Genomic DNA, 15,793 nt, shown 5'->3' with positions numbered 1-15,793 from the left:
AGACCCCAATTCACAGGTGAGGGAAATGAGGCTCAAAGAGGTTAATTCACTTGCTCAAGATGATGGAGCAAATCAGACACAGAGATGAGATTCAAACCCAGAGCTGTAGGACACCAGACCTTAAATTGCTGACTACTATCCTCATCTGATCTTTTAAAAAAATATGATATCCAGGCCCCTGGGCGGCTCAGTCAGTTGAGTGTCGGACTCTTGATTTCGGCTCAGGTCATGATCTCATGGTCTGTGAGTTCGAGCCCTGGGTCAGACTCCACACTGACAGTGCAGAGCCTGCTTGGGATTCTCTCTCCCTCTTTCTCTCTCTGCCCCTCCCCCACACTCACTCTCACTCTCTCAAAATAAATAAACCTTAAAAAATTAAAACAAAATAATATCTCTATTATGTACAAGAAAATGGAATCTCAGTGAAGATAGATAACTTGATCAGGAACACACTGATTACTCATGCTTCTTTGGCCTGAGATTTGAACTCAGGTCAGTTGGATTCCAACATTCACGTTCTAGACACATAGGTATTAATCCCAAAAGACGAGAAGATAGCCTCACTCACGTTCACCCCATGTAAAGTATTCTTAAATTAATTCAAATAAATAAATGTCAACTCATGACATTCTATTTCACAGCACTGCACATGAGATAGAACATACTGTCCCTGAGCCCAAGAAACTTTAAATTCTGATTGGCAGATGAATGGAATGAGGTCAGTTGCAAAGCACTGTGTCATCATAGGTAAAATGACATCCTATGAATGGAATAAATGGAAAGCAGTGATAAGAGAAGAAAGTTGATGTAGAAAAGCTTCTGAGAGGAGGAATAGAATAAAACTTATGTTGCATGGCCTTGACCCCACTGTCTAGTATCTTCCTGACTCTTTGGGGGGGGGGGGGGGTGGGGAAGATGCTTTGGAGGCCCTATGGAAAGAAAACACAGTCTTAGCACTTTTTAGGAACAGTCTATTAAAGATACAGCTCATAATCACAGAGCAATGGAAAGGCTGGAGAAGAAGAAAGGAATTTTCTGTGATTATGACTAAAACTACTGGCTATTACTCTGTCTCTTGGCGTGTAGGTTTCCATCGGGTTCCATCAAATACAAACTATAATAGATATAAAATCACACCCAGACTCATTCTTTGTAAAGAAAAGAAAAAGGGCAGAGGGGAGGGAGAAGAAGCGTCAACTGCAACATTTTCAAGAGATTTTTCATGAGCTCTCTCTCTCCAGTCTAAAGGAAAAGAAGAAAAACTTTTTTTCTGAATTAATGTTGGAAATGGAGTTTTACTGGATGAATGGATGGACTAGAAGATTGACTGCTTATTTCAACCCCCTTCCTGCAAACCTCTAATTTAATAAAGGATGGGATATTTAAAAGAACCTTTGGGGTGACAAACATGTATTCTCTATTTACATGGTTGTATCTAAGCTGCGTTCAATTTTTCTTCAATCTAACGCATAGACTTCAGTCTTTAATAGGAGTATTTACTGAAACTTCTCTAAGAACATTATCCGAACTGTACTGGGGAGGTACAGGAGGTACTCAAGATGTTAATGGGCATTACTAAGTAAAACAATCCGATAGTCAAATAACTCTGGGAAAGCAGAGCTCAGATTCTGCAGCCTTAAAAATGTTAATGTGCATTTTGAATCTCCAGTAAGGACATATTCAGAATTTCTCAACTTGTTTGTTTGACCTAAGGCTACCTTGTTATTTTATGGAACTTGTGTGTTAATATATCACAGACCTAGTGTTCCAAGAGAGGAGCCGTGTTCTCCTTCCTCAAATAAGTTTTGGAAAGACGGCCATCACAAGAATTGGGTCCAGGTAGATTGAACCATGGGTGGAGAGAGAGGACCCGCCACGAAAGACTGGCCATGTCTTTGACCCCATGCCTGGGGGTGACGAGCCTCCACTTCCAGGTTCTGTGGGCTTATCGCTGAATGAGAATGAATGACAAATCTCCAAAGCCTTATTCCGTGCTTCTTGGGGCCACCCTCCCAGCAACATCATAAAGCATTAGTCATTCTCTCCCATAATGATCAGCTCAGAGTTAGCATTGGTGGTAAATGTGGGAGACAAGGCAGGGGTTTCTCTCCACACAATAGCCAAAAGCTTTGGAAAACCGAAGGAGCACACGGAGTAAAGATGATTACCAGTTTGCCTGAACATATGTTGTCAACTAAATTTTAGTATTTCATCCATAATCTTTGAGATACAGCTCTTTATTTTTATTTAACTTATTTTTATTTTCTTTAGAGAGACTGCACGTGAGTGAGGGGCCGAGGGACAGAGAGAGAATCTCAAGCAGGCTCCGCACTCTGTGTGGCGGATCCCACGACCCTGGGATTGTGACGCCAGCCGAAATCAGGAGTTGGATGCTCAACCCGCTGAGCCGCCCAGGTGCCCCGAGAGCAACTCTTTTAAAATGCCGTCATTATTTACGCCCGTTTATTTTTTTTTTAGTGCTTTATCTTATTATTTATTTTGAGAGAGAGAGAGAGAGAGAGAAAGAGAGAGCACCAGGGAAGGGGAAAAAGAGAGAGAGAATCCCAAGTAGGCTCCACGCTGTCAGTGCAGAGCTCAAGGCAGGTGAGATCATGACCAGAGCTGAAGTCAAGAATCAGTCGCTTAATCGACTGAGCCCATCCAGGCACCCCTATTTATGACCATTTAAAGAGGAGGAAATGGTGGTACTGAAGGGGAAGTTTTACCTCGTAGAGTTCTATAGCTAGAAGGAAATCCTTGGGCAAACCTCCTGTCTACAAAAATGCAGTTCACTTAGTCGACAGAACACCTGATAATCACAACATCTAAGTGACCTTAATTCCTAACACATCACATGTCTGGCTGAGTCAAACTGTGTCCCCTGAAACAGTGTTTCTCTGCTTTATCCTCCAAGTCAGCTACGTATAAAAAGCCACAGTCAACTCGTTAATACGTCATGCATTTGGCAATGGCATTAACCAAAATCTTTAGCCAGAAAGTAAAATTAATACAACTCTTAACATGAATATAGTATCTTTTCGTGTACCTGTATTTATTTATTTATTTTTCTTTTACATTCATTTATTATTGAGAGACAGAGAGACACAGAGCGTGAGCAGGGGAGGGGTAGAGAGAGGTAGAATTCGAAGCAGGCTCCAGGCTCGGAGCTGTCAGCACAGAGCCCGACGCGGGGCTCGAACTCACGAACCGCGAGATCATGACCTGAGCCGAAGTCGGTCGCTTAACCAACTGAGCCACCCAGGCGTCCCTCCTGTAACTGTATTTACACACCTTTTCATATCTTCCAAATACTCTTGTCAATTAAGAGCTCTCTGTTTTAAAGATAGTCAGGTTTAAAGAATAACTTCAGTTTGTACAGAGCTTTACAGTTTATACTTTTATTTATGTGTCTTATTTTGTCCTCAGTATAACGATGGGCACGTTCATTTTATGACAGAGAAATCAGCGATTGAGAAATTATCGCCGAGCTAATTCCTGGCAGAGCGAGATTGAAACTCAGACTCTGATTTCAGATTTAGCACTAACTCCCCGTGAAGTCAATCAATACCCACATTTTTTTAAGGATTTTATTTGTAAGCCCATAGTAATTTCAATCTTTGCTTACTCCTAGCATATGGTACTATAAAATTAGTACTTCACTGGAAACTTATTTTCCGATTATTTCACGTATCCTTGCCTTTGTTTCTAATGTCTACTTATTTATTTTGAGAGATAGAGAGAGAAAGAGGGAGCAGAGGAGGGGCAGAGAGAAAGGAGAGTGAGGATCCCAAGCAGGATCCACACTCAATGCAGAGCCTGATGAGGGGCTCGATCCCATGACGGTGAGATCATGACCGCAGCTAAAATCCAGAGTCAGATGCTTACCCGACGGAGCCACCCAGGCACCCCTCACATATCCGTCGTATCTATGCCATTCAGACATAAGCTCTTGGTTATGTTCCACTTTCAGACATCCCCAGAGCCTCTCATAGGCTGTTCCTACCCCAAAGAACACGCCCCCTACCCCCACACCTTACACAACCAGGCCCAATCCTCCTATTCAACACAGTACAGGCCAGGGGTGGCCCTTTCCTACCATTTGGAAATTTTCTCTGGCCTTCTCAACCCCCATGCTTGTTAGGGAAGAGACTGTCCTGTATGTTATGGGCTCCTACAGCACCACCACTGATGTCCATGGAGGACTCATCCCATACGTCAAACTGCAAGTGTATATGTTTCCCACTTGACCTTGACCATCTTGGGCTACTTCTCTTCGAATCCCCAGAGCCTAGTACACAGTAGGCTGTCAATAAGTAATAAATAACTGATCTAATAAATAGATAAAATACCACAAAACCAATTAGTGCCTTTGAGGCGTTTCCAATCTCCCGGGGGAGGAAAGCCTGTCAACCGACCATGACGAGCAACACGAGGAGCTCTATTTCCCGGTATAGATGGGTTCCACGTGCTCTGGGAGCACAGACAGGAAGGAATTGTGCTGCCCAGGCAACCAGCCCTCAGAGGCAGTGAGGTTGATCAGGGCCTTCAAGAAGAGTAGAAGGTCAGCAGCCGATGAGCGTGGAGCGAGAGGAGGAGGGTGACTGGGTGGTAAATGGAGGAGACAGCAGGCTTTAGCGGGGCTCTGTTTCATTGGTTATATAGCAACCTCTTCTCTGGGCGAGCTGCCCCCTCTCTCCCCAGCCAGCCTCACGGCGCTGAGAGCAGCCACCAGTCATGGTGTCTTGTTTTCCTGGCCCAGGGAACTTCTCAGAAGTCTTATGAATTTCTTCATCCTCCTGGAGAAAGTGGATCGGAGAGAATGAAATTGGCCCGGAGCGAGAGGCGGAGGACAAAGTCGGAGGAAGTGTGTCGTGCAAGGGCTTGAGTCCCTGATTCTGGTAATTTCCGGAGTCTGGTGCAGCCCTGCCCTTCTGGAGTGTGGTTTTGTACCTCAACTAAGTCAAGAACACTTGAACACACAAGAATCCTGATCAACACCAAGACCTTGAAAAAAATCTCGCACAACAAGCTCAGAGATAGGTACCAAGTGGCTCCTCTCTATTTTATTCCTCAGGTGGACCCTTTCCATCCTCTAGTTCCATCTAAGAATAGGCTTAAGCCCCTTTTCCAAAGCCACCCACCCTACTTAAAACCGAGTCTACATTAGAACCCGAACTCTCTTCCCAGAAGTGTTCTTTTTGCCACAGACTACTCCCTTGCCATTTGCTGGCTAATTGGCCTTAAGAGTAGAAGTGATCTTGGGATTCCCATGTGGCAAAAAATAAAATAAACAAATAAAAATGGACAGGGGCGCCTGGGTGGCTCAGTTGGTTAAGCGTCCAACTTCGGCTCAGGTCATGATCTCGCGGTGCGTGAGTCCGAGCCCCGCATCAGGCTCTGTGCTGACAGCTTGCTCAGAGCCTGGAGCCTGCTCCGGATTCTGTCTCCCTTTCTCTCTGCCCCAGCCCTGCTCACATGCTGTCTCTGTCTCTCTCAAAAATAAATAAACATTTAAAAAAATGGACAAAGCATTCGTGACATGGACATAAAGTGATGACATTATTGATTTTTAATTCATTCAACAAATAGCCCCTGATGTGCACCTGCCTCCGCGAGGGGTTGGTAGTTTGAAACAAACAAGGCGTGCTCCTTGACCTCAAGGAGTTCACCAAGGAGACTGAGAAATAGTATGGCTCACCCAGAGCTCACGTGTCCTCAAGTTGGCCATCTGCGAGAATAAGGACTTACTTCTTTCGCAATTGCTGATAAGTCCTTTTTGAACCAGTTATGAGCCGAGCAAACATGCCAGCTCATAATTTCATAGCTGCATTTAAATTCATTTTTAATCAAAAATAGTGTCATTCAGCGGGGCCAATTAGATATGGCATTTGGTTTTTTGGAAATGCAAAACATCCTGCGAAGACAATGATTTTCCCCTACTAAATATATGCAAAACAATATGCTATAGGCTCTGAGGTCTGCTGTAAAATAAAAGGTTCAAAGACGTTTTGCCCAAGGCTAGGCAGCACCACAACCCTGAAGGAAACTATTTTCAGGATGGGTAAACTTTTACATATTGTTAAAATGATGAGTTCTAGAGTTTATATTACATTTCTAGACAGGCACATATGTGCCCAGAGGCAGGTGCCAGGATCACCTTAAGTCACCTTGAGTCCCTTCCAGCTCTGTGATTCTGCAATTGCTTATACTGGGTTTCTCCAAGTCTGTGATGGGCTGAAGAGCTATTCCTGTCCTAGTTCTTTTCCTTATATAGGTCAAATCCCATTCCAACGAGAACCATAACAATAACCACCTCGTGGCCTGGTTATTTTAGACAACCTGATAAAATGAGAATCAAGTATGACCTCCAAGCCAGAGCTGGTTGCTACAGCATTTGACCTGAATATTATTTAAGCAAGGAGGAAGCCAGCATACTAAGTTTTTATCTTCGTGGCACTGGGCCACTGCGGGACAGTCAGACTGAAGGTACAGAAAAACTGTCAGTGAGCCCAAACCACAGCACTAGGATTCCTGAATCAGTGACTCCATTTGCCTGATAGACACTGGAAACTCAGAACGTCCGGGGACTGGATTCTGTGAGTCTCGGTGTGAGTGCGGTATCCCTCTGTCAACTCCCGCCAAAGAAGGCCCAGGCAACTTGCACATCCTAATTCAGATCTATAAATAAGCCCTCCTGTCATACTGAGTACCCCCCCCCCCAAACCTAAGGCTTCTTTCTCCATTCTTTCCCCATAGGGCTGGATTCATGCTTCTTTTTGCCTATGTTGTTCTTCTTTCTTGGAACGAAGTGCCAGTTTCTTCTCTCTGAAACGTTCCTCGGTAAGAACGTAAACTCCCCGAGGGTAGAAATTTGCTTGTTTGGTTCCCAGGTGGATTGAATATTGGGATCTCCTTTCTAGAATGTAAGCTCTACAAAACCATGACATCTCACATCTAGAACAGCGCTGAGCATGTAGTAAGTGCTCGATAATTATTTGTTAAGTGAATGCTCTGTGCCTAACACAATTAAGAGTTCCATAAATGCTTGTTGCTTGAACAATTGAGAGAGTGAATAAAAACGTTTCCCTTATAACAGTGAACACTGAAAAATTATGATTTAACATCATACCTCAAATTCTGCCCGGACTCCAGAGCTTTCCAAACTGAAGAAGCTGTGAGTCACTGGGCTTGGAGGGGAGGGGTGTTTGTTTGTGGAGAACTTGTTTCCCGACCTCGATGAATCACATGTATAATCACCCCAACTGCATCCTGTCTGGGGAAGTAACCAAAACCCCTATTTCTGGCCCCGATGGCTTTTTGGTTTTATGAGTAAATGCCACTGGCATGCCATTAAATAAGTGCCCTCAGGAAGCCCTCAGCCAGTGCTGTAACCTACGATAGTCAGGTTACAGAGGAACAGTCTCGTGAGGAGAGCACAGGATGAAGGTGTAACCTATCTCGCCTGGTCCATTAACTCTAGGTGCTAGATGATGACTTGGCCTCCAGGATCTTTTCAAACACCTGTTCCATCTCTTCCCAAATCACAGGTATGACCGTGTAATTCTCCTGCGGAAAAACATGCAAGGATTCTCATCATCCACCCAGTAAAGACCCCACGTCTTTTATTTTTCTTTGAGAGAGAGAGAGAGAGAGGGAGAGAGAGTGCGAGTGGGGGAAAGGGGCAGAGGGAAAGAGAGAATCTTAACCAAGCCCCCCGTTCAGCACAAAACCTGACGTGGGGCTCAATCCCACGAACTGTGAGCTGGTGACCTGAGCCAAAATCAAGAGTCAGACGCTCAACCAACTGTGCCACCCAGGTGCCCCAAGAACAAGCTCCTTAACCTACAATGCGAGGCCCCCGAGAATCTGACCCTGACCTGCTTCCCCGCCCCAATCCTCCTCTATACCTGTAGAGGTTCACGTACAAGTCCTACACTTGGCTTGAGGACTTGGTTCTCTCTGCTTGCTCCTAGAATGCCCACTTACTTCCGTTTCCAAACGTCTAAAACCTACACACTCCCAGGTCTCCCAAGATGTGACTTCTTCCACAATTTCTTCAGCGACTGTCTAATCAGGAAAAATGACTTCTCCTTTGAGCATGCTCAGACTTCATTTATACTTCCATCCCGTTGCTTCTTTCTAATTTGTATTATAGACACAAAGGTACATGTTCATGTCTCTAATAAGTCACTTATTAGAATATCTGAATCTTAGTCAACGTGACACTCCTTAACTCCCAGCAGTGCCTACCCCGGCGGACACCCACATAAAGGTTGCTTGACTGGAAAAATGGAAAGTTCAATTGTTTAAATCCTTATCTTCAGCTCGGAATCTTCAGGGAAGATTTGACAAAAGAGTGTCTTACTCTCATCTCTCTTGTTTTATTCCGTACTCCCATTCCAAGAAAACCTAAGATTAAGAAAACCTTGAGTCTCTGCAAACAACTCATTTTATAGCAAAGGCAAAGTCTTCCTTCCAGGCTTCCTCTCTCCTAATATCCAGCACCTCATGGCCCACCTTGCTGGTAGATGAAACAAGCTCCTAGGGGGGAGGAGGGAGGACTGTAATTTTGATAATAAACCGAGTAAAAGCAGAACATAATTAAGAGGGGATTTGCCATTTCAAAAAGCAAACTTTTAAAAAGATAGCATATTCCCCAAACAAAGACGGTTCTGTTCCTGGCTGTTTCAGAATATCCATGCCACAGTGCCAATTTCAGGGCGGGTACATTCCTTCAGTATGGATAAGTGAGAGTTGAGGCAATAAAGCTTAGCTTTGTTTGACTGCGAAGCATTTTTTTTTTTTTTCTCCTTTCTGGTTATTAGTATTCCTCTGCTTAGGAGAATAGGACCGTAGAAGCAGAACGAGTGCAAAATCACCCAGGCCAAGGTCAGATAAAGAGGGAACGGAATGTCAAGACTATTGCTTCCTCTACTGTTCTTTGGCCATGACCACATCTGGGTGGATGAAAGAGACAGGCAGCCGTGACCACAGCCTGACAGCAGTCTCGGTCACTGCTTCTCTAACAGCGGCCCTCGGGGCAGCGTCCCTCCCTCTTAGGAGGCCAAGGTCTACCTACACCAGTTAGTGGCCATGGGGCCATGGACAAATGTGCACCTTCTTCATCAGTTAAATGAGAATAACATCTCTTGCAAAATTACATGGTCAGACTTTATAAACCGTAAAGTGCAGCTCAAATATTAGTTGGTGCAGGAAATTCAAAGATAACTTTTTTTTCATTACCCTCCAATTGGGGTTGGCCAACTTTTCCTGTAAAGGGCCAAAGAGTCAGAATTTCAGGTCTCTGTTGGGGCTCCTAGAATGCCTCGGTAGGAGGCAAGCAGCCACTGACAATACGTAAGTGGGAGCTGTGCTTTGTTCTGATAAAACTTTATTCACAGAAACAGGTGGCAGACTGGATTTGGCCCATGGGCCGTATTTGCAAATCCCTGCCTCACATCTTGGGAGAGAATGAAACTCCAGAGGCAGACAGAGGGGCATATCTAAAACCTTTCCTGCTGTGAAGAATGATATAATCAGTTTTTATGGGCAACTGTCCTGAGACTTTTAGACGTCTCTCTTAAGATACTTTTTGAAACCAGAATTTTCGTTTTGTACATTATCATCACCATCTTCACCAGCATCAACCTCATTTTGTACCCTAATCTAGAAGTATTACTGAGAGGGGCATAAAAGGTCCCCAGTTTTCTACATCTACCACTTGACCACACTCTCTTCTGGGAAAGACAGCTCTGATTATTGTTAAAGAAAATATCAATCACACTTGTGGTGAAAGGTCACTACATTTTTTTTAACAAATTGGTCCTTTGAGCAAGATGAATTTTAATGGATTGGTTTATTAACCTAAAGGTTGAACCAGACTGAGAGTCACTGAATGATTTGTTCATAATTAGTATTATTTATAATTATTTTACTTGGGAAAAAAATATCACCTTAAATGTCAGGATGTTTTTTTAATTGCCTCAGATGAGATTCACAATAATTGACTTTGCAAATGTATTTTTAAAAAAACTCATTTAAACATATCCGAAGCTGCCGCGAGTCTGTCTGGAAGAGGTAGATATTGATATTCATTCCTGGGAACGGGGCAGAAATTGATCCATGACTTTTTTTTTTTTTTTTAACCACGTGAATTGTGTATTGTGGTCACTTCTGGACTCTAAAATAGCTGAGATGCTGATACAGTTCATTCCTCCTCCCTATTAAGTCTGCTCTCTGAGTGTCTTGTGTGAAGGTCACTGCATGGTTTTTGCTCAAATGTGTATTTGCATGTATTCTGTATTAAAGGAGGAGTAAGTACCTGCTTGAAAGAAGGAATATATGTGTGTGTGTGTGTGTGTGTGTGCGCGCGCGCTTAGGGTTTTAGAAAAATATAGTCTGTATATATATTCTGCATCTGTACACATGACTTAGAGAGGATACAAACTTTCTGAAGGTGAGTAGGTATATGGCTTACACTTAGCATCTCTATAAAGATTTAATTTATTAGTCAATTGGCAGAGAAGAAAATAGAATACATTAACACCTGGGAAAGACAATTTTTAAAATAATTAAGGCTATGGGGTGCCTGGGTGGCTCAGTCGGTTAAGCGTCCGACGTCGGCTCAGGTCATGATCTCACGGTTCGTGGGTTCGAGCCCCGCGTCGGGCTCTGTGCTGACAGCTCAGAGCCTGGAGCTTGCTTGGGATTCTGTGTCTCCCTCTCTCTCTGCCCCTCCCGCTCTTGCACTCTGTCTCTCTCTCTCTCTCTCTCTCTCAAAAATAAATATACGTTAAAAAAATTAAAAATAAAATAATAAAACAAAATAAAAGGTTGTGAGATACAGGTCGATCACTAGTAAGAAACACGCAGCAGGACAACGATGATGAGCTCTTACAATTCTATGACTCTGTAGAGAGTTACAAACTTTCGGTGAGCTCAAGTATAATCTCATGAGTGCCTCACATCTACATCTGGATGCAGGAAGAAAACGTAATAGCAGCTCCATTTGACGATGGAAAGAGAAGGCTCAATGAAATCAAGGGATTTGCCCATAGTCTACACTGCCTTCCCCATACAGCACACTGCCTCAGGAACCCAAGGAAAGGGCGAATGCGCCCACAGGTATCAAAGCCAACTACAGCCTTCATAGGTCAACAGAAACAGCCTGCCCCAGAGTGCAGAACCCAATTTCCCATCAGAGACATTTTAATGAATAAGTAACACGTAGTCTGGAACGAACATTGCAGGCAGGGAATATGGTGATGGGATTATAAACACAGCCTTCTTATTTGCTTCTTCCAAGTGTAGTCTGATCATGTGCCTGAGACACGTTGTGACATTTACTCGAACAGCAGTGTTGAGGACACAGACGAATCGCTCTTCCAGAGAGGGAAGCAGACACCATCAATCACTATCTGCATGTTTCAGAACTAGAAACGTGTAGCCGAGGCCAGAAAAGAGAACATGGGAAGGTGGCTAAAAGGGAAAGAACACGGAGTTCCCCACTTATCTGCCAAAGAGGTTACTCTAAAAAGTGATAGGGAAATTGGGGGTTATGTACTGAAATTTTCCCACAAATAGTAAACACACATGTCCCTCCAAAGCTCGGCAGGAACATGCCCTGCTGAGCATCGTAAGGGTATATTAACTGATTAATTATTATTAATGCCATCTTTTATTTAACTAGCAATTATAATCTATTAGGAACATTTATTCACATTATCTTACTTATTCAATCCTCAGAAAAATCCTATAAGGCTCATTAGTAATATATTATTATCTCCCTGTTATAGACAAAGAAAAGGGGGATTCTGACGTCCCCTTGCTTCAGCTAATCTCCCTAAGCTACACAGTGCGCACTTCTGACTCCTGGTCCGTTACCGACAGCAACTGCAGGAGACTGGAGAGGAGAGGGGGAAAGTCTGAGACATGGGTTCGGAGCAGAGAGAACCTGAGAAGGCCGGCCGACCAGAATTCCTTCCAGTTTAGGGAGTCCCAAGTCCGGAGTGGGTATGGCTATCTGACACACAACCAGACCGATTAGCTGGACCTTCAGGCACACCTACTCACTTTGAATCTTCTTGTGCTGCTGAGCGTTGGCTTTCAGACTCCCGGCCTCTGAAGTCCTGTGAAGTTTCTGGGCGGCAGAGTTGGAACCAACTTCAAACTAGTTTAAGCCTCTGAGTCAGTTCACAAACCCTCCCTTCTCCGGCCCCGGCCCCGCGGTCAGCCTTTTGCATCACATCCTACAAGCGTTTTTGTTCTTTTGCACCCCTTTGGGGGTTCCTCCCTCTGCCCTTCCTTGGTCTCTCTGCGCTGCCTTCCCCCCCCCCCCCTTAATCTCCCCTGACGCCCCGTGTCTGCTCCATCCACCCTCCCACCATCAAGGGCTCCGTGCCCCTCACCCCCAGGAGCCCCTCCGTCGTCCTCTCCCGGACACCTACCTGGGCTGTGCCATCACAGGCCCCTCCTTGGTTCTGTCTGTCTGAGACCGCCGGCCTCTGTCCAGGGCCTGGGAGCCATGAAAGTCTTCAAGCTCTTTGTTACTTTTCCTCCTTAGCTTATAATGCTAGGTCATTAACAACAGACAAGAAAAGATGGCATCAGCTGTGGTTCCCGGCTGCAGCCTCCAGAAGTGTTATCTCAGACCCCAACATTGCAACAAAGAAACCTCACAGTTGGGTCAAGCGCGAAAATCGGAGGACAGGAGGAGAAAACTTCAGCTTCCCAAATTCCACTGCCCTCCGGGGGCTCCCCCTTGTGGGAGATGCGGGGCATGGCAGGCAGGACCCGGCTGGGACCGTGCCTCCGTGGGAGGAGGGCCAGGGAGCCGAGCGCTCGCACCCCAGGGGTGTGGAGTCCGACGCCAGCCACAGCGGGCGAAGGACGGCCTCTGCGGGACGTGCCGGGCTGAGACCCTCCACAATTAATCAGGGGAAGGTTCTGGGGAGATGGAGCCCTCCGTGTCTGAAGGTCTCCGAGTCCAGGTGAGTGTGGCATGAGTCACGGGGCTTGCACAGCCTACGCTCTGTATGGGAAGTGGTGATCGGCAACCGTCTGCCTCCGCCTCGTGCCCAGGTCGCTCACCGGCACAAATGCATCATACAGTCGGACATTCACACTGGGCTGTTCCGCAGAGACAGGCGTGGTCTCTGCCGTCTGAGTAAGGAGAGGAAGGTCCAGTCTCCTGGACTCTGGCCAGCGTGGGCACAGGGCCCTTCGGAGCCCTGGCAATTTACTAGTGCTCCCCACCCTGATGGAAACAGACGGTGTGTCCAAACAGTATCTTTCTCCAGAGCGATAGAGTCTCATTCATTCTCCCTTACCCGGGCAGGCAGGTGGGAAATCAAACGCATTTACTCTTTCTGCGAGTAGAATCGAGAGGCTCGTGCAACTGAGGAAGGAAGGCGTCCCGTGCACTAGAAAAACCACCAGGGCGGTGAAGGCCCCGCGTTTCCTGACTGCCTCCTGTCCCACGTGTCTAGACCATGCTCTGTCTCTGGAGAAAAGACACTGACCTTCCTCAGTGCAGGGCAATGAGCTGAACCATTAAGTTGTATTGATTGACAAACCCCCCCCCCCAACCCAAGCCGTGAGGACAGTGTGCTGGGTATGACACAGATAGAGAGTCCCAGACGGAGCCTGCAGGAGAGAATTCATCATTATGTCGAACGCAGGGGAAACAACCAATGGTCTGTTGGGATGCTCTTTATTTCCCAGAACGGATAGTGACGGAATAAAGAAACTTCGCAGAATGACAACCGTGCTTTGGCCAGAGTTCCCCACATGTGCGGTGATACATTATCTCATTTCATTGCCATACCAGTTCTGAGACCTTGGTTGTGAAGTTAGGTTATCTCCATTTCGTAGATGAAGAAACTGACGTCAGAGTGGTTAAATGACCGTGGAGTAAGTGGCAGAGACAAGGAGCAAACCTAAATCTATTTAAGCCTAGAGCTCTTCTCGCCATAGCACATCGCCTCAGCGACCCTTTTGGCAGTCCTGGCAAGGGAACTCTGGCCAAGGGGTCAACATAAAACGTCTCCTGTCAGTTTCAGCAAAGCGAATCTCAAGCCAGTTCCCACGGACCTCTGTTAAATTCTACGATCTCCCTGATGTCGGTAGCAGCTCTGTACTAAGTCACACAGAAGACTGAGCTTGGGATAAAATCAGGAAACTCCATGTATTAAAAACCATAGCTTCATGGGGGCGCCTGGGTGGCTCAGTTGGTTAAACGTCTGACTCTTAATTTCAGCTCAGGTTATGATCCTACAGTCGTGAGATTGAGCCCCATGTCGGGCTGCACACGGAGCCTGGAACCTGCTTAAGATTCTCTCTCTCCCTCCACTTCTGCCCCTCCCCCGCTCATAAGCATGCAGCTCCCTCCCTCTCTCCCTCTCAAAATAAATAAACTTTACAAATAAAATAATAATAAAATAATTAAAAAAAACAAAAACAAAAACAGGGGCACCTGGGTAGCTCAGTCGGTTGAGGGCCCGACTTTGGCTCAGGTCATGATCTCACAGTTTGTGGGTTCAAACCCCACGTCGGGCTCTGTGCTGACAGCTTGGAGACTGGAGCCTGCTTCTGATTCTGTCTCCCTCTCTCTCTTTCCTCCCCTGCCTGAGCTGTCTCTGTCTCTCAAAAATAAGTAAACATTAGGGGCGCCTGGGCGGCTCAGTCGGTTAAGCGGCCGCCTTTGGCTCAGGTCATGACCTCGCGGTCCATGAGTTTGAGCCCCCCGTCAGGCTCTCTGCTGACAGCTCAGAGCCTGGAGCCTGTTTCAGATTCTGTGTCTCCCTCTCTCTGACCCTCCCCTGTTCATGCTCTGTCTCTCCCTGTCTCAAAAATAAATAAAACGTTAAAAAAAATAAGTAAACATTAAAAAAATAAATAAATAAAAAACATAGCTTCTTCATGGGCTCTCCATCCATAAGCAATACAGACACTACAGGTGTAAAGACAGAACAGACTCCCTAGGCCAAAGGAGCTATGTGTCACCAAAATGATGATGATAAGTTGATTCACGACATGGTTCCCGACCACAGATTCAAGAAATATCTCTCAGACCTATATTGGGCTCTGGGCTAAATATGGAAAAGGCAACCGGCCCTAAAGACACTTAAACTTTGGTATATAAACTCGGGTCAAGTATAAAACAGCAGTAAGGATTTGGAGAATTCAAGCTGCAAAAGCAAACAAACAAAAATCTCTTTCACGCAGATCGGTCTAAAACTGAGGATCTTTGGTAACAGGGATGCTGCGAAGGCTAGAATACGAGTCCGGACATTCTGCTCCAGAAGAAGTATCAGGGGGTTTAGCACGTGAAGGATGCTGCGTCAGGTGCTGGAGAACAAACAGGACGATGGATTGGGGTGAAACACTTGCTCCTCTCTGGGCTGGGCAGAGCATCCCATTCTGACCCCACACTAGACACAATGCAATACGCTAAAAAGAGAGCAACCCAGGTATAGAAGGGACCGGAAATCATGTCCCGAGGAATTCGGAACCCTGGAAGCATTCGGGCAGATGCAGATGAAACTCCATATAGAAAATAATGACTGTCTTCAAATACCCAAAGGACTCTGATAGAAAAGGGATGGGATTTTGCTCTGCCGAGCATCAGGGAATAGATTGGAACCAATGGGAAGCAGCTTCAGAGAGAATGCTATTTTATTCACTAGAAGAAAAATATTCTGCTAGCTCAACCCAAAATTGGAAAGACCACTTCCCGTCTGCAGAAGGCTAGGAGGGCTCTGTCATCGGAAGTTCTTTCGGTCAAGGAGAGACG

At 45.6% G+C, this 15,793-nt stretch overlaps 1 long non-coding RNA gene across 13 annotated transcripts in view; it reads right to left on the bottom strand.

The window, feature by feature from the left end:
- Positions 1-15,793, bottom strand: part of LOC147576907 (uncharacterized) — a 279,867-nt gene that overhangs the window by 100,734 nt on the left and 163,340 nt on the right. For 12 of the 13 annotated variants that reach the window (XR_015241264.1, XR_015241267.1, XR_015241271.1 and 9 more), the window contains one exon: positions 12,447-12,571. This is a non-coding gene — a long non-coding RNA (uncharacterized LOC147576907). Of the gene's footprint in view, positions 1-12,072; positions 12,140-12,446; positions 12,572-15,793 lie in introns of all 13 variants that reach the window. The other variant, XR_015241266.1, reaches the window with a different exon arrangement.

The sequence above is a fragment of the Puma concolor genome, chromosome D1, assembly GCF_028749965.1.
Source record: "Puma concolor isolate L17-30 chromosome D1, mPumCon1.1.hap2, whole genome shotgun sequence".
NCBI classification, from domain to species: domain Eukaryota; kingdom Metazoa; phylum Chordata; class Mammalia; order Carnivora; family Felidae; genus Puma; species Puma concolor.
This window is presented reverse-complemented; position numbering and strand designations above follow the sequence as displayed.